The sequence below is a fragment of the Dipteris shenzhenensis genome, chromosome 3 (assembly GCF_047967505.1).
Source record: "Dipteris shenzhenensis isolate YYH24624 ecotype China chromosome 3, Dip_SZ_1.0, whole genome shotgun sequence".
Lineage (NCBI taxonomy): Eukaryota > Viridiplantae > Streptophyta > Polypodiopsida > Gleicheniales > Dipteridaceae > Dipteris > Dipteris shenzhenensis.
In genome coordinates this window covers 29,199,176-29,220,463 of record NC_141598.1, presented here as the reverse complement: position 1 = coordinate 29,220,463, position 21,288 = coordinate 29,199,176, and the positions used below count along the sequence as shown (strand labels likewise).

The 21,288-nt window shown below is 41.6% G+C and overlaps 1 pseudogene across 2 annotated transcripts; it reads right to left on the bottom strand.

Moving 5' to 3' along the window:
• Positions 1–16,080: 16,080 nt before the first annotated feature.
• LOC147903626 (pentatricopeptide repeat-containing protein At4g13650 pseudogene) lies at positions 16,081–19,914 on the bottom strand (annotated as a pseudogene). 2 transcript variants are annotated; one of them, XR_015543849.1, is made up of 2 exons: positions 19,294–19,914; positions 16,081–19,153 (listed from the first exon to the last, which is right to left on the bottom strand). The product of XR_015543849.1 is annotated as a pentatricopeptide repeat-containing protein At4g13650 pseudogene, transcript variant X1 (transcript). The 2 variants fall into 2 exon arrangements; XR_015543850.1 differs by lacking the exon at positions 19,294–19,914 and having other exon boundaries at positions 16,081–18,915; positions 19,007–19,100.
• Positions 19,915–21,288: the final 1,374 nt, after the last annotated feature.

Here is a 21,288-nt window from a genome sequence, read left to right as displayed (position 1 = left end):
ATACTCTCCACCATTGTCAGTCCGTAGGCATTTAAGCGTTCTACCTGACTGATTCTCAACCAAGGCCAGCCATTTCTGAAATACCTGGAACACATCACTCTTCCGAGCTATAGCATAAGCCCACACTTTCCTAGTTGCATCATCAATGAATGTCACATAGTATTCAGCCCCGCCTAATGACCGTGTAGGCATGGGACCACATACGTCTGAATGCACCAAATCAAGCATTTCAAACTCTTTCTTTCTCCTTCTTTTATGGGCTGATTTAGTCTGCTTCCCATAGAGACAGTGCTCACAAAATTCAAAATCAGAGAAACTCAAATGCGGTACATAACCCAAACGGCATAAGAGTTTCATTCCATTCTGGCTCATGTGCCCCAACCTGCAATGCCACAAAGAAGTGCTTGGCTGCTCGGTTATTGCAAGAACATGATCAAATACCCCTGATACATGTAAGGGATACAAAGTCCCACACTTGGCACCCCTGGCCAAAAGCATAGAGCCCTTTTGAATTTTCCAACTTTGAAAGCCAAAAGTGGTGTGAAAACCAGCATCATCTAGCTGACCCACTGAAATAAGACTCTTGGTCAGCTTCGGCACATGTCTCACATGTTTCAAAACAAATGCAGACCCATTTGCAAAAGAAAACTTTATGTCACCTGCTCCCACTATGTCACATGCATAGTCATTTCCAAGATGCACACAACCTGTCTTTCCACTATCATAAGTGGAGAACCATTCCCTATGGAGAGTAACATGGAATGAAGCAGCAGAATCCAAAATCCAATCCTGGGAATATGCATCATCTGAAGTGGTAAGCAACTCTGCAGATAAACTAGACATGAAGAGAACATCATTGTCACTATCACGTGTGACTGCATTGATCTCCTCGATCTTCACTTTTCCTTTGTCCTCCCTTGGACTCTCTTCCTTTTGATTTGCACCCCAATTTGCATTCTTTTTCTTATCCTTTTGCTCTCTTTTCAGCTTGTAGCAATCCTTTTTCATATGGCCCTTCTTGCCACAATGGTAACACTCAATGTTCCGTGCCCTGGATTTGCTACGAGACTTCCCTCTTTCTTGGGACTTCCCCCTGAACTGTGATCTGCCCCTTTGCACATTTAAGGCTGCATCTTGCTTGTTGCCATCCATAGACTTCCGTCTAATCTCCTCGGCCAACAAGCTACCCACAACATCATCAAATTTCAGTACTCCACCAGGTGCAGAGTTACTGACAGCTGTACGGAAGGTATCCCATGAGGATGGCAATGAACATTAGAGAAATATTGCCTTAGTCTCCGCATCAAAATTCATTTTCTGAGCCTGAAGTTGGCTGAAAATAATATTGAATTCATTCAAGTGAGAAGCAATGGAGACCCCTTCCTTCATCTGCAGCTCAAACAACCTCTTCATGAGGTAAACTTTATTAGAGGCAGTTTCCTTTTCATAAGTGGCACACAGTTTCTTCCACAAATCTTCCGTAGTCTGCTCATTTACTACTGTGAAATAAACTGACTCTGCAAGATGAAGTCTAATAGTAGACTTTGCTAATGCATCCAACTCATTCCAATCATCCTCAGACATATTTGCAGGCTTAGCTTCAATCCCTGCAGTGCATCACCTGCAATGTGTCAAAGCTGTCCCTCAGCTTAAAATAGCATCCATGTGCAAAGCGTCCATAAAAAATAGCATCCCACAAGGCAATTTGGGCCTATCAGCGCATCCAACAAGGACCGCAATGCATCCAAATGGCCTATAAATCATCCACTGCAACCCAATGCATACCACGAATGAGCGCACACTGCTCAAACTGCAACCAGAGTGATCTGCATAAGGTATGCTCAAGAAATCATAGTCCCACGGTAATGAGCGCTACTGAAAATAGAACCTGAGATGCTTCAAAACATGGGCGCCATTGCATAATCGGACTCAGCAAGAAAATCTGCAAATATCTCTCTTCTGCCAGAACTCCAAAATCCCAACCGATGAGTGAGAAATGGGAGTCAACACTTATCCACTGCCATGTGGCATAAATCTAAGGTTTCAAAACCTTAGAATGAAAAATGCATAACAGAGAGACGAAATCGAATACACAGAGATCTATAACTCTAAAAATCCTCCACCGAATCACGCAAGAATTGATAGGTAGGGGTTTTTGGGCGTCCGGAACGCAATGGGACAGACGGTTTTGGAAAACGTGGTCTCAATCACTGGGTCCAACACACGGACTGAAAAACGTTTTTAGAAACAGAGCTATCTGTAAACTCTACCGGAGTGCGAATGATGAGCAACATAGAAGTTTTAGGACCTCCTGAGTCCACCGGAACTGACAGATCTGCAAATGGTTGCTCCAAACTTGAGTTCCAACACCCGGGCAAAAAACGCAGGAACTGACACAGCGAGTCAGAAATCCACTGAAATGATCCCGGATTCAAGAATGAAGGTGTTTCCAAGCTCCTGAAGTAATGTGGACACCAAAAGCAAATAATAGTTGCCTCTACAAGTCAATACGGAGTCTCTGTCATCAAAGGGAACAGGGAAAAGCTCAAAAAACGACTTTTTCTTTGAAAGCTCTTAACAGGCTCTCAAAACCACTTCGCAAAGCCAAAGTGACTTTTCCAAAGGTTCCTCCAAGGTCTCTGCACACTCGGATGCAAGTAAAGTCACCCACAAAGCTTCCCACAAAGCTTCTCCTTCCTCCCACAGAGCTGCTGAGCTTCAAGCATTCACGCACGCTCAGCTAGATCACCTGGGCTCTGATACCAGTTGAGAGTGCTCTCAACGGAAGCAAGAACGGAAGAGGGAGAGAGAGCGAGAGAGAGAGACAGAGAGCCACACAAGTTTGGTGGGTGCAGAACCACCCTAATCTTCTTTTTCATTCATTTATATATGTGTTTGAGTATTGTACATAACTGGGGTTAAGGCACAGTGACCTTTAACCCCCACAATCCTTTCCTCCCGCATGAACTTCCACCACCATTATCCTCTTTTTAATTCCGTTACCCCCCCCCCCCTCTCTCCTAATCTCTCCCTCCTCTCTATTTAACCCCCCTTTCGTTCTTTCATTTTCCTCCCTTTAATTTCCTACCCCCCCCCCCCCCCCCCGCCCCCTTTTCTTTTTTTACATGTCTCTCTTTACCCCCTTTTTTTCATTTCTCTTCACCCCCTCTCGTTTCTATTTTTCTATATACTCTTATTGTAATTATTAATGCTCACATAGGTTTCCTTTTTTCCACATTATTTTCCTCTTTACTGTACATATTATAAAGTTTATTTCTTCTTTTCAAATTGACTATTCTTCTTTTTCCTCATTACTCTACATGTCGTAAAGGTTATTTTTTCTTTTTCGTTATATTAATCTCTTTTTTATTTTAATCAATCAGTTTAATCCCTCATTATTTTTTCACAACTTTACATGTCAAAATATTTTTTGCTATGATTAGTCTCTCTTTTAATTTGATTGATAAGATTAATTCTTCCACCCCTTATCCTTTTAAAAGACTTCCCCCCCTTTTTTTCATTTCCTTCACCTAATAATACTTTTAACGCCTCTTCTATTCCCAAGTTTGTCCATCATTATTTCTCTCTTCAATCTTACACTCATAGGTTTACATCTAGCTTGTTAAGTTTATGGTTAAGTTATTATTTTTATTGTGACCTCGATAACATATTTTTCTTTACAGGGATTTACCGACTTGTACAAACTTTTTTGTTAATGCAATTAGTCCTATTTCATTGTCTAGCTTTGCTCTTTTGTCTTTTCACTATGCAAAGGGGTGTTGTAAAATCACACACACACACACACACACACACACACACACACACACACACACACACACGATTCTCTCTTACATTTTGCATTACGTTTCTTTATTTCTCCCCCCTCCCCCCCACAGGCCCCCTTTTTCTCCTAATTTCCCTTATCTTTTCCCCCTCCCTAAAATTCCCCACTTTTACCTATTTACCCCTACTTTCCTGTATTCTCATTTATTTTCCCTAATTTTCCCTATTCCTCCTCCCCTTTTCCTTCTTCTTAATATATTTTTCCAAAAAAGATTGTTAATTTTTTCTTAATAATTTCCTTAAAATTTCCCCTTTTTTCCCCTAATATTTTCTCCTAATACGCCCTAATATTTTGTAACCCTAATATTTTTCCCCTAATATTCTGTAACCCCCCTTCTCTCTCTACGCTAATTGCCACCCGACTTTTGACTGCTTGCTCCTCTACCCAAACTGCTCACCTGACTTCTGACTACCCACTCCCGGATGCTCATGCATCGTTGTCTGCTCTCCCCCACAACCACTCACCTACTCCACTACAGAGCTCCTGTGACTACCTCCCTCCTGCTATATATATCGCCCTTTTTGCCTCTTATCTCACACTTGCAACTACTACCCCTTCATTACCAGTGCCATTTGCTCAACTGCACTGCCAATTTGCCCCTGCATTCTTACTATCGATATGCATCTCCTATACCATTTTCCTCTTATCTTATGCTTGCAACTACTACCCCTTCATTACCAGTGCCATTTGCTCAATTGCACTACCAGTTTGCCCCCACATTCTTACTACTGATACGCATCTCCTATACCATTTGCATCTATCAATTCGCCTCTACTCACTCTTTTGTTGTGCAATCAATTCATGACCTTCTCATGCATTATGGATTCACAGATAAATTATTGGTCGGCTTACCTTACATAGAAATTCGTATGGTTTTTATGATATTTCTCTTCATTAGTCTTCTATAGTCCTAAGGCCTTTTTTAATGTTTCTCTTTTACCATCATTACATGTGTCACTTACCCACCCCCCTCCTAATTTTACATCCTTAAGACAATTTGTAATCTCCCCCTTATCTTTTATTTTTACCTCCTTATATCCATCTCTATCTCTTCAATTATTTTTTCTATTTCTCTTTTAACCCTCCCCACTTTCTATGGTCCTAAGGCCATATTTTACATTTATACTTCCCCCCTTTGCCCCTTACATTTAATGTCATTAACATCAAAATTAATTCTTTAATAAATTTCATTTTTAAAAAATTCATTTATTATATCTTCGCTAACCTCTTTCCCCAACCTACTATTATATCTTCACTAACCCAACCTAGTCCCCCCAACCTATTATTTAATAGCTCTAATTTAATTGATCTCATGTTTTTCCTTTTTTTCGTCTATTTATGATTACCCCTATTATTCTATTGGTCTATTTACTCCCCCTTCTACTTTCGCTTTGTTCTTTTTTTACCCTTTCTAACACTAGCATGTAACTTGGTTCCTTTTGTCCTTATGCACTTGGATCCTCTTATATTTTGGGATCACTTCTCGGATTAATATCACCTCTTGGGTTCTCCCCATTTCATTGCCCCTTGTGGGATGACTCCCTATTCCCTGTTCTCATATTCGATGTCTTGGGATAGCTTCCTAGTCCTAGGCTTCGCATGCCTTTGCATAGATTCCTCCTTGGTTTTTCCCATGGCATGTCTCTACCTAGAATTCTTTTAGGTCCCTTTGTACCACATGCCCCTTCTTGGGCTAGCTTATAGCTCCTATAGCAGCATGTCCTTGCTTGGAATGTCGCTTCGATCAATTATCTCCTCTGGTCCTTGAGCGCATCCTTGCATAGATGGCTCCTTATGGTTTGGTATGAATATTAGGCTCGCTACTTGCACATGACTCCTCAAATCATTTCTCTTTTGCTCCTCTGAATTGCTTCTAACCTTAGGTGCACTTGACATGCTCGTTGCTTGTTGGTAGTCCATGCTCTTGCATACTGCCAATCTCACCTCACCATTTGTATACCCTTTCATAAGATAGGGGCAGTTGACCTCTTGCACTACTTTACTACACAAGGGTAGCTTAGCTCGACCTGAGTTTTACTTGAGGCTTCTCCTCAACCTTCATGTGTAGCTATCCATCCAGTAATATTTTCCCTGATATGCTCATGGTTCAAGCATGGTTCACAATCTTCTCTTGAGGGAGATTGAATTTCCTCTTCAAACCTTCGACTAGTCCTTCATGTGACTATAGTTCATCGCTCTTGTTTTAAGCCTTGCTCACCCATTTGGTCATTCATATTGGGCTTGGTTTGCCAACTCATTTGTCCACACTTGAAGCTTTCTCTCCTACCTATTCATCTGACGGTCACCCACAATATCATCCGACCTTGGGCCTTTCTCACCCACCTATTCATCTAGCCTTTGACCTTGCTCACCCATTGCTCATCTACATTTGAGCCTTGCTCACCCAGTTGCTTACCCACTTTGCTGCTAACTCATTTTGTGAGTCTAGGCTCATATTTTCCTTGTCAACTTGGGACCCTTGTCCGTTCCAGTGGTTTTCTCCCTTATTTGGGACGTTTGCACATCATGCAATTCTTGTCATAACTTTAGTGACTTTTTGTTCAATTGTCATGGATATTATAGCCCATGATGCATCGAACTCATCCTCTGACTCCTCTAATTTTTCTTCAACACCTACCTCATTTAGCATTTTCATTGCCAATGCAAACACCTTGATCCCTCTCAGCAAGGCTACCAAAATTTCCCCACGTTTGATCCATCCAAAAGTGCTCTCAATGTAGTCCTCTTTCTTTCCCATCATCATGACCCACCATGGTGAAGTGTGCTCTAAACATGTGATTGATGCGTCAAACTCCATTTCTCATCTCAATCGATCCCAAATTCATTCTTAGAGGTGTGCAACTCTGAGATTCACTTAGTTACCAGATGTGACATGTTTTTACACAATTGTGGAGTACATTTTAGACCTATGTGTAGGCCAACCTACTATGATTGTGCTTTGTCTAGCTACTACATGGCTCAACCATAGATCTAAATGTCACCAAGTTGTTGCTCCTACTCATCAGTTTTTAAAATTATAACCCATCTTTTTGAAAGCTATCGTGCCACGTTGTCAATTTTGGCCAATATGAGTTGGGTCTAATCCACTAGAAGAAACTCCCTTAAAGCACGAGTTCTTGTAGATACAACTTATTATTGAATCTAAGATTTGGGACTACTTCGTATTAGTCTACTCAGCCCTTTTGGATTTGGAGTTTTTTTAATTGAATTCTATCTTTTTATAGGCCAGTGAGCCACATGGTTGTCCTTTTTTTTAATTCATAGATGGGAAAGAGATTAAAGTAGTAGACTATAAAGCTTCTCATCTCAAGAGATTCTTCTATCCTATGGAAATTTCCACCCAAAGAACCCTCCCTTTTATATAATGCATTATCTTTATTTGGTTTGTTGGCAATGGGCATTATGGATTGCTTGTTTATTCCAATCAGTTTAACCTGGTAAGACAATGGCATGCAAGAAAGTGAGGTGCATAGAGCCCAGCCAAAACTATTAGCATAAGGTTATATATATGGGGGATAATCTATGATATGTTGAAAATACAAATCAAGATGAGAGATAGTTGAGAATATTACTTTATTTAGCCTTTTAAGTTCCATATTCAATTCAAATATATCCAAATTAAGCTTCCACAGGTTGTAATGTCATATGGTTGCATTGATAAGTTAGAGTTTGCAGAAAGGATGGCAAAGTGGAACATAAAGTTTCTTTTTTCCAATTCACAAGATGGAAAAGAGATTAAAGTAGTGGACTATAAAGCTTCTCATCTCAAGAGATTCTTCTATCCTATGGAATTTTCCACCCAAAGAACCGTCCATGCATTATCTTTATTTTGGTTTGTTGGCAATGGGCATTATGGATTGCTTGTTTATTCCAATCAGTTTAACCTGCTAAGACAATGGCATGCAAGAAAGTGAGGTGCATAGAACCCAACCAAAACCACTAGCATAAGGTTATATATATAGGGGATAATCAATGATATGTTGAAAATACAAATCAAGGTGAGAGACAGTTGAGAATTTACTTATTTAGCCTTTTAAATTTCCATATTCAATTCGAATATATCCAAATTAAGCTTCCACAGGTTGTAATGTCATATGGTTGCATTGATGAGACTCACACTAGTTCATGAATTCCATGAAAAAAAGTATTTTCAAGCAAAGAAACTTACCATCTGCCCGAAGTCACAAATAATAATTTATGATAAACGAATATGCATCACAAAAGTGCATCTTATCAAAAAATCATGGCTTGTAAATTACGAAGGATGTTAAACTTATCTATTTCTTTTTAAAGATCCAATATATAAAAGTAACAATTTTTTGAATATTAGGATGTCTAAAATTCTCTCACAAAAGTATTGTATATGAACTTATTATGTTTTTTAATAGATAGTTTTAAATTTCACCTCAATTTTAAAATATTGTTTAAACCTAACACTATTTTGAGAGAATCTTTATAGTGGGTCACACACAGTAGTGTTATTGTGAACCTCCTTCTCTTTTCATGTTGACTATCCCTCTAACAAGATTTATGCTGGCAATGTTTTCTCTTAGTGAGAGTATTCCTTTGAGCGAGATTCACATTGGCAACATTTTTTGAGCCTCCTTGTCATTTCATTTTGACTATCCTCTAAGTAAGATTCATTCACTTTGACTATCCCCCTAGCAAGATTCATTCTTGCAATTTTATTTTTCTCATTGTGAGACTATGCCTCTAGCATGATTCATGCTGACAATGTTTTCAGTCTGCATATTCTTGGATTGTTTGCAAGCTTAGCTTAGCCATTGGGGGAACAAGAACATCTTATCTTTGTTGGTGGATAGCTTCATGATTTTTTTGTTTTGTTGCTCTATGAGTATGCTATGCATGTCAACAAGAGAGTTGTGAAGTTGACTTGTTAGTTTGTTGGCTTTTCTAGGAATTGTCATGAGTTCATGATGATTTTCTATTCTATTCATAGGTATCTTCCTTTCACTTAGTGATTCTTTCTCAACCTACCTGGCTGGTAAACACATGTTTAGGAAGAAAGATGAGGAAGAGAGAGGGGGGGGGGGATAGAATGCATGGGTATGGCATTAATTGTCATAGGCTAAGGATAGAATAATGGGGATGCCAATGAATGTTAGCCTAAAAGGCATGAGAGGGTGCAATTGCTCGGATTTTGGATGGATGTGAGTGTGTGTTCATGCATATGAGGAATGTAGAGGAGAGAGAAAGTCTACTATTCTACTCCTATTCTATCTAGTCTACAAGACCTATTTACGAAGACAAGCCTATGAATCTACAATAGCAAGCAAACTATCACAACAATGACCTATCAAAGTGTACAACAAGTACCAGCAACACAACAATCATGACTATGCAAATGGCCAACAAGGCACACAACAACAATCAACAAGGCATATAAGGCAAACACAATGTGACAACAACAAAAACTACTCCATACAAAAGCAAAGTTATGTAGCACAAGGCTTAAGCAATGTACATGCAAAAATAGTAGTAGCAGGTGCAGCGAACTAGTAGCACAACATGCCAACAAGCAACAAAGCAAACAACAAGCACGATGACAATGTGAATGCAACAAACACTACAGTAGTACAACACTAGATGAATGGACCATATGCAACAAACAGTATACAACCAATAAGTAGGACTCTACAAGCAAGATGACCAACATGACATGATGGACCTAAGCACCTAGCAACAACCACCTACAATTACTACAACTCTATGGCACTCGAAAACCATAAGGCAATGCAATAGCATGAAAGCCATGTGGTAATTCCATGTCATCATTTGCCCCATCATCATCTACCATGTCAACATCGTCTGCCACCTCTGTGACACATGGCAATCCATGTGCTAGCACTACCATATTATCGCGACCACCTCACAGTGACACATGGCACTCATAGTAAGAACTTTATGCGCTCTGTATGTACACACACCTACTGCATCACTATTGTGTCACGACACGATTTTGTGTGCTCTGTATGTACACACACCTACCGCATTACTACTATGTCATGACACGATTTTGTAGTCTAGAATGATCAAATGTAATAATTAGTAGGCAGGCTAGGTAGGTTTAAATGGCTAAATGCCATATGGATAATGTATTGGATATGTTAATTGATATGGAATAAATGGAGCACTCACACATGTAGGTCCTAGGATAGGAATGGGTAGGAATGCATGGGTGCATTAATAAATGGTAGACATAAAAGTGTCATAGGCTAAGGGTAGAATAATGGGGTATGCCCAAGGGATGGATCCCAAGAGGCATGAGAGGTTGTGACCTCTCGTATGCATGGAATGTGTGCATGAGGCATTATGCATTCATATGTGGTTTGTGGATTGCATGAGCATTGTAGAGTTGTCAATAACAAAAGTACACTCACGTGGGCACTCCTTGTACCCCATTTGGAGGGCCAATGCTTCTCAATTTATGCATCATTCTTTCACACATGTGCATCCTCCAACCTGTATGTGACATATTGTGCTGCATAGGCACACACACTTCATGTGCATGTGATTTCCACATCACCCTTTTCGACGCCTCTTCTTTATCAAAGTTTGGAAATCCATAATGTTTGAGCTCAGAAGAATTTGTAGGCAATTTAAAATGGAAATTGGCCAGGATTTTGAGCTCTACATGTCATCACATGATGTGCAAAATCAAGATTTAAAAAGAAAAAAGTAAAAATATTAGAGTGTGGAATTCTATACAGTGAATACAACTTAGATCTTGTACAGTAACCTTCACTTCCTCCTCTTAAATGTAAATCATCTTTGAATTTGGGGAAAAAACCCCAAAATTGATTGAGGCAAAGATGGAAATATGCCAAAAAGAAATTCTTAGAAGTCTTCTTAGATCAAAGACTAGTCAATCAATGTTCTACAAATGGACGAGCTAATCCAGTTTTCTTTGTGGATGGTTTGCCTAACTCGTACAAGCTTCTGATTAAGAACAACAAGTATATCACTTTGCAAGAGGCCATGAACTATGCGCGCATCCATGATGATACCATGGCCAGCGCAAAGGGAACCACCATTGCTGACACGAGTGGGAAGAATAAGAGGGAGTTCTTTCAGTCTACCACTGGTACCGGGGAGTCGAAGTCTATAGACAATGCCTCCAAGAAGAACTCGACTTAGATGACGAATGGTCGTGCTCGTTTCCTACGCACATTAAAGTTAAAGAAAGAAGGACGTTGCTTCATATGCGAGGAGCGGGGCCACACTCGGAATGATTGTCCTAAGCGCAAGAACCAGATGCAAGCGTCGGGACCGTAGCTCCATGCAGGACAAGGTACCAAAGCTAAGGGAGCTAACCAAGTTTTGATGATAGGTATTTCTGTAAATGTCATTTCCTGCCCACTTTCTTGTAATTGGACTTTTAATAATTCGTTATTTGGCCCCCATGACCTTTTCCAAGTTTATGGAGAAGTAAGGGACCAAAGAATTCACATTTTCTTTGACCCAGGAAGCTCTCACAATTTTGTTAAATACAAACTTGTGCAGAGGATGGGGCTATCCATGATACCTAGCGATCACACCTGTGAGGTGCAGCTTCCAGATGGGATTTAGCTGCTCTTACGTGCTATGTCATGCACTTGGAACATGTGGACTTGTTAATCGAAATAGAGTGGTTTAAAACCCACAATATTCAGATTGGATGAAAAGAGCATACACTCTCTTTTTTGGATAAGGACACCCAATTTTGTATTCAATGTGATAATATTCCCTCTTCTCAGGGACCTATTGTATCTGCGATGCAGCTTCTGAATATACTAAACACTTCTCATTATGATGTGTATCAGTGTGTTTTAATTTTGCTTTCTTCATTTGTTGTCTCTGTTAATAACAAAGATTATTTAAGCGGGTTTGAACACCGTGAATTGAGAACCTTGTTGGATGATTTCATGGATGTATTCCCTGCTTAAATGCCAAAAGGTTTACCTCCAGAATGGGCAATAGACCATTGCATAGATTTAATACCTGGGGCTCAACCTATTAGTGTTCCACCTTATAGGATGAGCTAGCTTAAGGAGGATGAGTTAGCTTCATAGCTACAAGATTATCTGAATATGGGCTATATTCGCCCAAGTAAATCCCCTTGGGGAGCACCTGTCCTTTTAAGAAAGAAGAAAGATGGTTCATGGAGAATGTGTATAGATTATAAACGAGTGAATAAAGTGACAATTAAGAATCGATACCCTCTTCCTCGTTCCGATGATTTGATAGACCGTTTGGCCAGAGCGAAGTACTTCACTAAGATGGATTTGTGTATGGGTTATCACCAAATCCGTATCTATGCTAAACACATAGATAGAACTGCATTCCGAACTAGGTATGGCCACTATGAGTTTCTCGTATTACCTTTTGGTTTGACCAATGCTCCTACTACCTTTGAGCAAATGATGAACAATTTGTTCCGAGATTTTCTGGGCAAATTTGTTGTCGTGTTCTTAGATGACATCTTGGTATATAGTGGAACACTAGAGGATCACATTGGACACCTCCAGATTGTCTTAGTTATACTAAGACAGCATAAGCTCTATGCCAAGATGAGTAAATGTGACTTCTTTATGAAGGAGATCATTTACTTAGGACACAAGATTTCTTCTGAAGGTATTAGCATTGATCTGGATTGTATTCAAAAGGTTTTGGAATGGCCCATCCCTCAGACATTGAAACAACTTCGTTCTTTCCTAGGATTTACGGTTTTTCTACGGAAGTCTGTGCGTGATTATTCGAACATCACGGCACCCCTGACCAACATATTGAAAGGTCGTGGACACAGGTCCACCCAACCGATCTCTTGGAATGATGCATTGAACAAGGCTTTTGAAAACTTGAAGTTAACTATCAAGGAAGCACCCGTTCTTGCATCACCCGATCCTACCTGGCTTTATGTTTTAGAGGCTGATGTGAGTGATTTTGCGATTGGGGCAGCTTTATTCCAAGAGGGCAGACCTGTAGCTTTTGAGAGCAAAAAGCTAGACGACACCCAATATCGTTGGCCCACACTAGAAAAAGAACTCTATGCAGTTGTGTATGCTTTGAAGGTTTGGATACACTACTTGTATGGGTCGAAGTTTCTTGTATTAACGGATCATCAGTCAATCAAGTATGTGTGTGACGGGTCTGAATTGAGGGGAAGAAAGGCTAGATGGGCAAAAAGTTAATGCAAGATTTTGATTTTGAAATACGTTATCAAAAGGGTTCAATGAATAGTGTGGCGGATGCCTTAAGTCGAGTCAAGTTTGTAAATGCTATGTTAGTTACGGAAATATCCTCAGACCTATTTCAATCCTTGAGAGGGCTTTGCACAACTGATAGTCATTTCAATTCTTATTGGCAAAAAGTGTAGGATGGGAGCTCCATGGTTGACCAGGACTCAGGGATTGTGCCACCTATGGTACAGGCGGTGGGAGGTCAGTGGATGATTAGGAACGGCTTGTTGTTCTGAAAGGGAAAGATATGTGTACCAGATGTTTCGGATCTTCAATCCAAGATTCTCTGGGAGTGTCATGATGCTCCTAGTGCTGGACATCCAGGTATACATGGGACTCTGTCTCACGTGAAACATACCTTTTATTGGCCTAAGATGCATGCATTTATTAAAAACTATGTGGTAGGTTGCCGGGTTTGTCACGTTACTAAGGTAGAATGTCTTAGAAGCGTAGGTTATTACAGCCGTTGCAAATCCCAGGCAATAAATGGGAAAGTATTTCCATGGATTGTAATACTAGGTTGCCTAGAACGCGCAAGGGTCATGACTCCATTTGGGTCATAGTAGACCGTCTGACAAAAATGGCTAGATTCTTACCTACTAGAACCACCATCTTGATTGTTCAACTGGCTCACGAGTCTGTGGACCACTTGTTTAAGCTGTATGGTTTGCTGTATAACATAGTCAGCGACAGGGACTCGGAGTTTACAAGTAACTTCTAGACACTTGTTTTTGAGAAGTTGGAAACTACTCTGAGTTCCTCAGAGCATGCACAATCTAATGGCAGTACAGAGAAGGTCAACCAATTGGTTGAAGATATGCTTCGGGAATATGTTTTTAAGAGACAGTCTTCATGGGAAGATTATCTCCCCATGATAGAATTTGCTTGTAACAGTGCAAAGCATTCGAGTACTGGTTACATTCCTTTAATGCTTATGTATAGGTTTCAACCCAAGTCACCAGTTATGGTTAGGTTTAAGGGAATTCAAAATGATGTTGCAAAGACATTCTTGCAAAACATGCAAGAAATGTGCAGTTTGCCAAGGAGTCTATTAGAAGTGCCCAAGATCGGGACAGATTTTATGCTAACAGACATCATTTACCACAGAGTTCTCTGAAGGAACGATGGTATATTTGCGTATTCTCAAGGAATCCAAGAGCCTAAGTACTGGTTTGGTTCCGAAATTATCCCCCACATACTGTGGTCCGTTCAAGATTATTAAATGAATTGGACCAGTTGCATATATTCTAGAATTGCCTCCTGATGTTAAAGTACATCCAGTGTTTCATGTCAGCAGACTGAAAGAGTTACTAGGTGTGGATGATCAACTTGTTTCTCCTCAAGAAATAATAGAAGTTACAGATTTGACTTTTATTCCACACGAACCTGAGAGTATTCTTGAATTTTGTGAAAGACAGATTCGTAATCGAACTATCACGGAATACAAGATCAAGTGGAAGGATCGTGTCGAGGAGGATGCAACATGGGAGACATTACAGAACCTCCAGAGGACATTCCCGGGTTTTTTAGCGAACTTAGGAGTGAGTTCTTAGAGGAGGGAAAGTATGTCATGCGCACGGATTGGTATCTGACGTGTACTGGGGCACACAAGACTAGCTCAAGTAGCTTGGGGAGGCTTAGGGCTAGGTAGGCTTGTTTCTTGAGTTGAGTGGCAAGGGTACGAACCAGTTAGAGGGAGGCTTAGGACTAGGTAGGCTTGTTTCTCGGGTTGAGTGGCAAGGGTACGAACCAGTTAGAGGTCTTCGCTATTTTTGGCGCTTGGGGCCCGACTCTATATAAGGGGCCCAGAGGTTCAGTTCTCAGAGAGCCGATGGGAGCAAGTCTCGTTCTTAGGTGCTAGGTGTAATCTTGGATTGAGTCGCGGATGCACGCCTACATCATAGCGTAGCCCAAGACCCAACAGCAGATCCCAAGCTTCACGGTGCCACCTGGTGATATGGGACACCAGGCTGGTTAGGATCTGGTTGGGAGTTCGTGCCAGTAGCTCAGCTCGTGGCTCGGAGGGGACATATCCTAATTCGGGATCGCATCCTGTAGATGTCATGGTTGGGTGGTGAGCAGCCTGCTCAGATTCCTCATGTTTGGTGTGTTGTGTTTGCTTGCAAATCAGAGGTTTCAGGAGTGGTGGGGTCTTGTCAAACTCCCTCATTGGACAAGCCGCTATCAAACAATTTTGCAAGGTGATGCAACCCCCACACCTTCTTATAGAGTTTCAAGGGGGATGCAACCCATCAAGGTTAGTCCCTAGAACTCCCTCATTGGACAAGCCGCTATCAAACAATTGCGCAAGGGGGATGCAACCCCCACACTTTCTTATAGAGTTTCATGAGAGTGGGACCAAAGGGCTGCCAAATGCCATGGGGCATTTAGGATGCTTATATTTTCCCAAATGTCAGATGAGAGGTTTGGTTAAGAGCTGACTCTGCAGCCACTTTGCAGCACAAAGTTTAGAAGGCTATCCTATGATAGGGGCTAGGCTATGGATGCCTCACACTTGTATCAATGCACTAATGTTACTGACATTACAATACGGCTGTTGTTGATTTTTAGGCTCATAGTGTGTAGCTGGTTCAAAGACACCCTATGTGAACCAAACACATTTCCCCACAAAAGGGTCCCTTGTCAACTAACAATGAACAATTTAGTACAAAGTCACACATGATGTGCTCCCTAAACAGAGATTTTACAATATACAACACTCCATGAGGACACTCTAGCATTTTCTTTACAGAGGGTACAATACATTAATGTTTGAGCTTGAAGCAATATGAGTAATTGTCATGATTATACTTTACATGGTGAACTCCAAAAATCACGAGGTAATCACAAGAGTACTGAACGAAGAGATCATAGTAAGAAAAATTGCAAGCAGTGCATTCACTAAAAAACCAGATCTTTGCAGAAACCAAGACTAGTTTGAGATCTATCGACTTCATAGAAATTAAAGGACTTGGATTTCTTAAAATAAGATCACGCCAGCTTTTTTTAAAGCAATAGATACATCCCCTTATAGAGGCAACTCATCTCAACATAAATCATGATCCAACTCAATTTCCTCCTCTGGGTACATCTCAGGTGTCTTTCCAGATTCTAGAGTATGATTTCAAAGCACTCCATAGCCTCAATAGTCCCCACAAGTCCACATTTTGATATAGGTGCATCTCTAACAAAAATAGTTCACTGCTCTATCTTTGATATAGGTGCTCCAACTTTGATATGGTGGCCATTACAAAGACATGAGAGGAATAGCTCATAGCTCTATCTTTGATACGACTGCAGTGACTGCATGACTTTCAAGGCTGTCCCCTTGGGTATATTGATTAGGGTACACAATGACCAGCATCCCACTATGCCATGGGCCACATTACTTTTATTTGCGGCCTTGGATATGTCCCATAGTGCAATGCAAACATTGGAACTTCCCTTCGCTCATTTTCAGGGAAAGATGTCCTCGCTTTACATATATAGTTTTCTTTTGGAAGGGTTGCATCCCCCACGAGAAGTATCCACAATGATACGTCAGCCTACCAGCCATATCCTGGCTTCATCCATGTTCATTTTCTTACACTCCTTGCCTCAACCTTGCTGCATGTGAGTATCTGCATAGATATTAGACATCAAGACATAGGTTGCAGCATCTGTGTCATCCAATTGCACCGCATGTTCAAAGGCATGTCTTCCAAGTTCCATGTTACCCCACTGTCGACAAGCACCCAGCACAGTATGCCAGACCACGAGATTAGGATGGAAAGGCATCTTCTTCACAATCGCTACTGCCTTGTCTATTTGTCCTGCACGGCAATGAAGATCAACCATGCAATTGTGGTGCTGGATAGTTGGAGTAATAGCATACTCTTGGATCATGATGTCAAAGTACATCTGGCCCTTATCCACTAGACCCGTGTGACTGCATAAAGAAAGAATACCAAGGAACGTGACCCCACTTGGCTTCATGCATTCTCTTCTCATTTTCTCAAACATATGGAATACCAATTCATTTTCTCCTAGCTGGGCATATCCTGCAATTAGTGCATTCCATGAGATGACATCCAAAACTGGAAGACTGTCAAACACTTCCCTTGCTTTTGCAAGCACCCCACATTTGGCATACATATCAACCAAGGCGTTGCCAACAACAGAATCTCTTTCCAACCCCTTTATCAAAATCATACTATGTAATTCTCCACCCTGATCAAGAGCTCCTATGCTCCCACAAGCTTTCAAGCTGCAAATATATGTGAGAGCATCTGGAGAGACACCCTCCATTTGCATCTGCTGGAAACAGTCCAATGCATCTTCACCAAGTCCGTGTTCAGCATATCCTGCAATCAATGCATTCCATGAGACCACATCTCGAACCGGAAGCCTTTCAAACAATTCCCACGAGTTTGCAAGCGAACCACATTTGGAATACATATCGACCAAGGTGCTGCCAACATAAATATCTCTTTCCAACCCCTTCCTAACAATCTCAGTGTGTATCTCTCGGCCTTTGTCTATGGCTCCTAAGCTGCCACAAGCTTTCAAGCTGCAAACAAATGTGAGAGCATCTGGAGAGACATCCTCTCGTTCCATCTGTTCAAAACAGTCCAGTGCTTTGTCACCAAGCCCACATTCGGCATATCCTGCAATCAATGCATTCCACGAGACCACATCTCTAATTGGAAGCCTGTCAAATGCTTCCCATGCTTTTGCAAGCGAGCCACATTTGGCATACATATCAACCAAGGTGTTGACAACAAAAAGATCTTTTTCCAACCCCTTCCTTGCAATCTCAGCATGTATTTCTCGGCCTTTGTCTATGGCTCCTATGCTGCCACAAGCTCTCAAACTGCAAACAAACGTGGTCGCATTTGGAGCGACACCCTCCAGTTGCATCTGTTCAAAACAGTTTAGTGCCTCCTCGCCAAGCCCATGCTCAGCATACCCTGTGATTAGCGCAGTCCATGAGACTACATCTTGAGCTGGAAGCTTATCAAATGCTTCCCTTGCTTTTGCAAGGAAGCCACACTTGGCATACATATCAATCAAGATGTTGTTAACCAAGGGGTCTCTTTCTAACCCCTTTCTGGCAATCTCAGCATGTATTTCTAGGCCTTTCACAATGGCTCCTATGCAGGCACATGCTTTCAAGATGCAAACAAACGTGAGAGCATCCACAGAGACACCCTCTAGTTGCATCTGCTCAAAACAGTTCAGCGCTTCCTCACCAAGCCCACGTTTGGCATATCCTGCCATTAGTGCATTCCACGATACCACATCTCGAACTGGAAGACTGTCAAATGATTCATGTGCTTTTGCAAGTGAACCACATTTGCCATATGTGTCCACCAATGTGTTGCCAATAAAAAGATCTCCTTCCAACCCCTTTCTGGCAATCTCGGCATGTATTTCTTGGCCTCTGTCTAAGGCTCCTATGCTGCTACAAGCTTTTAAGCTGCAAACAAACGTGAGAGCATTTGACGAGACACCCTCGAGTTGCATCTGCTCAAAACAGCTCAGCACTTCCTTCCCAAGCCCATGTTTGGTATACCCTGCGATTAGAGCATTCCATGAGACTACACTTCGAACTGGAAGCTCGTCAAACACTTCCTGTGCTTTTGTAAGCAAGCCACATTTGGCATACATATCAACCAAAGTGCTGCCAACAAAAAGATCTCTTTGCAATCCCTTTCTGGTAATCTCCGCGTGTATCTCTCGGCCTCTTTCCACATTTTTTATCCTAGCACAAGCCTTTAGTAGGGCCACAAACGTATACTTGCTAGGATGTACACAATCGTCTTGCAATTCCTGGTACAGGCTAAGGGCATGCTGTGATTCTCCACATTCAATGTAACCATTGATGAGAGAAGTCCAAGAATACACATTCCGATCCACTAACCTGTCAAAAACCTGTTGAGCATCGCAAATGTTTCCAACTTCGACCAACATTGGAACGAGGTGATTCCCAAGAAATCTATGAGATTCCAGCCCACTGTTGCTCATGTAGGCATGCAAGCGCTTGACATAAGCTAGATTCTTTTTTTTCCTGCACTTTTGAAAGAAGCATGTGAAATTCTCAACGGAAGGTAACTGGGGCATCCGGTCCAAAAATGTTAGTGCCTCTTCTAAGCTAAGCATCTCCCAGCCTCTGCTCTCTTGTAGGGTTCTACTTTAGATTCAACTCACCTGTGCTCCAGTAAAGCTGGCGTCGTGTAGTCAGAGCTTCACCGCGCGTTCTGTCCTGCAATAACTGAAAGCGAACATTTTGCGATACTTCGAGAAGAGCCACGAGAAGAATCGTCCGCCACCGCAGTGACTTCCTGGATTTCCCATGGAGACTCTGATGGTGGAGAGTTTGGGGTTGCTAGAGGTCGTAAATGGGCTGTCAAACTTTGCCGCAGCATCTGAGCGATGCCAAGGCTGCATAATTTCGTTGGGGTTGCACGCTCCAACTGTCAAACAAAGAGATGAACTTGGGAGGGCAATTCAGGGGACTTGGGAATGGAGAGACTGGCTAGCGAGGGTCCGCTTTCCGACCCCATTGGCCGACTGTAGAGATTCTTCGGTGATCTGTCAACACCATCTCACCAAATCCCCGTCAACGGCTCGGGTCGGCGGAGCGTAGATCACGACTGTCCGATCCCAGCCCATCCATAATCGTAATCCAGCCGTTTCATAATCGTAATCCCGGAGCCAATTCCCTACTCCGTCAAAGGCTTGGGTCGGCTGAAGAGTGATCTCGACAGTTGGAAAATCTGTGGAAGGGTAATGCCTCTCGAATGCACCTGCCCGAATTCGAATCTAACATCTTTTCCGCACTTAAAAAATGGCTTACGGCTCACCATTTTTGAAGTACTCCTTAATCTACATAAGTGTCATCCGTTTGGGGCACGTCAGCATGGAATGCTCACCTGGCAACATAATTGGTTATGTGCCGTATTGGCCTTGGCCTCTCACATCGACCAAGGTGCCTTGATCTATGTGCATGGCCCCCTAGGGCATTTCACGTACAACGTCGAAGTTGTGGAGAGACAAGCAACAAGGCTTGCAGGTTTAGCCACTTGTTGGAGTTCTTGGCCATGTTTTTTTCAGGGATAGCAAGAAATTTTCTAGCACGGGGATGTAACGGTTGCATTTGTGCCATGTTTATGAGTTTCAAAACTTCAGGCATGTATGCATTGTGTGAGTTGTTGCTTTGTGTGAGGTGGTTCAGTGTATGCAAGCTTTGAGCTCGAGCAAAGCACCTTGTTCTTATTGTAATAAATTAAAGGTGAGTAAAGTTTGCATGTTGGAGTTAAGCAAAGTTACCGGTCATGATTAGGCATAGAGACAATTTCATTATGGTGGTTTATTTGGAACAGGGGAGGTGCTTTTTGGTTTTGCATTTGAACTTGGCTATGGAGCAAGTATTTATACTTCTTGAACACTATATGATTACTATTTGGTTAGTACATGGTTTTGGCCACGGCTTTCTAATGCATCTATCGATCAATGGCTATGAGAGCTTTTATACCATGGTTTTGACAACCCACGATGCACAAACGGGCCCGAAAGCCATCGAGAAGATGAAAGAGGAAGGGCTAGAGATCAACTTAGTTCTTAGTTTCCGTCGATTTCGATTTGTCATTAGGGTTTTCGTCCATCATTGGATCTCCTGCATCGTACGTAGAGTTTTTTCCCTTTCGATCGTTTGTTTGCCTTTGTTTTGGCTAGATTTCTTTCGTCCCTCTTGCTTTTACATGCATTCTCCTTGTCTTCAGAAAGCATTGCAGAAGATATTGCTCCATTCATTTCGACGGTTGTTTGTTTGCTTGGTTTGCAATTTGGGTGGAATTGCATTGCAGGGCCTTAGTGGGATCCCCACCTTGTTTGAATCGTTCTATAATGGAATGTAGGTGTTTTTGTGTTATTGCATAATGTTTACATGTGATTACTTATGAGAGAGTTATACTCATCTATCATTGCTTCTAACAACCACTTTTTTGCATCAAGCCTCCCTAGAGCTTCCCTATACATGTTAGCTCCATAGTGAGCACTCCACAAAATTCAATGTCTTCATCACTTCTTCTCTAGTTGAGTGCATATTACGATCCAAGTTTGTTAACTCAATTTCCACTCTTGTTTGCATCTTTTCTTACAAGAATTCAAAACCTTGATCCTCAACCATGGCATATGACTTAG